The following is a 1,231-nucleotide window of genomic DNA, read 5'->3' as shown; positions in this document are numbered from 1 at the left end:
ACCGGTTGTGTGACACCACTACGGAGCGTGTGACCCCCAAAATGGGGTGTGCAAACAACCCCCACTCCAGCTGTACAACCCCATCACCAACTGTGTGACCCCCCACCAGCTGTGTGACACCACTGCTGAGTGTGCGACCCCCAAGACAGGTGTATGACACCCCCCCACCTCCGTCACCGGGTGTGCAACCTCCAAGATGGGGGGTGTGACACCCCCTTCCCCTAGCTGTACAACGCTGTCACCGGGTGTGCGACCTCCAAGATGGGGGGTGTGACAGTCCTGCTGGGTGTGTGACCTCCCCACTGGCTGTGCAACACCAGTGCTGGTTGTGCAACACTACTGCAGGGTGTGAGACCTCCCCCTGCATAACCCTATCACCAGCTGTGCAACCACCCCCGCCAGGTGTTTAACCCCACTGCGGGGTGTGCAACCCCCCCCCTCCCTCTGCACAACCCCATCACCAGGTGTGTGACCCTCCCACCAGTTGTGTGACCTCCCCACCGGTTGTGCAACAACCCCTTCCAGCTTCACAACAGCCTCACCAGGTGTGCGACCCCCCCCGCTGGGTGTGCAACCCCCCCCTGCTGGGTGTGCAAGCCCCCTCAATGGGGCGTAGAACCCTCCGACGGGGGGTGCAACCCCCTCTCTCCACCTGCACAACCCCCCCGATGGGGTGTAGACCCCCCCACTGGGGGTGCAGCCCCCCCATCACCCTCTTTCCCCACACCCCTCCCACCGTCACCAGCCACGTGTGTCCCCCCCCTTACCAGGAAGCCCCGATGGTGGGACCCATTGGACGGAGGGGGGGGAAACTGAGGCAGGGGGCACTCCCCCCACCCACCCCGCTGCCCCTCAATTATCCCCAGCCCTTAACGAGCGGCCCCCGATGCCGCCTGGGGCTGGGGGCAGCCCCCGGGGTGGTTGGGGGGGGGGGGTTGGTCCCTGAGGGGGGGGGACCCTTGTACAGCCAGCTCTTTGGCCCGGGGGGGGTTTGAAAGGGGGTGAGGGTTCCCCCCTTATCTCCCGGGGGAATTCCCTCTGTCCAAACAGCCTTCAGCGGGTCCAAGGCTGGGAAAAGGCTCCCAGAGGGATTGCTGCCAGGGGGGGTGTTACCGGGCTTCCAGGCTAAAGACACCGGCACCGTTCCGGGGGGAGCCCCCCCAATGTCTCCTGGGATTGACCCTGCGGGCACCAAGCTGATGAAAAGGGAATAACATGGATCCAACAGTCC

Source organism: Calidris pugnax, unplaced genomic scaffold (assembly GCF_001431845.1).
Source record: "Calidris pugnax isolate Ruff unplaced genomic scaffold, ASM143184v1 scaffold1800, whole genome shotgun sequence".
NCBI classification, from domain to species: domain Eukaryota; kingdom Metazoa; phylum Chordata; class Aves; order Charadriiformes; family Scolopacidae; genus Calidris; species Calidris pugnax.
Note: the sequence above shows the minus strand (reverse complement) of the source record.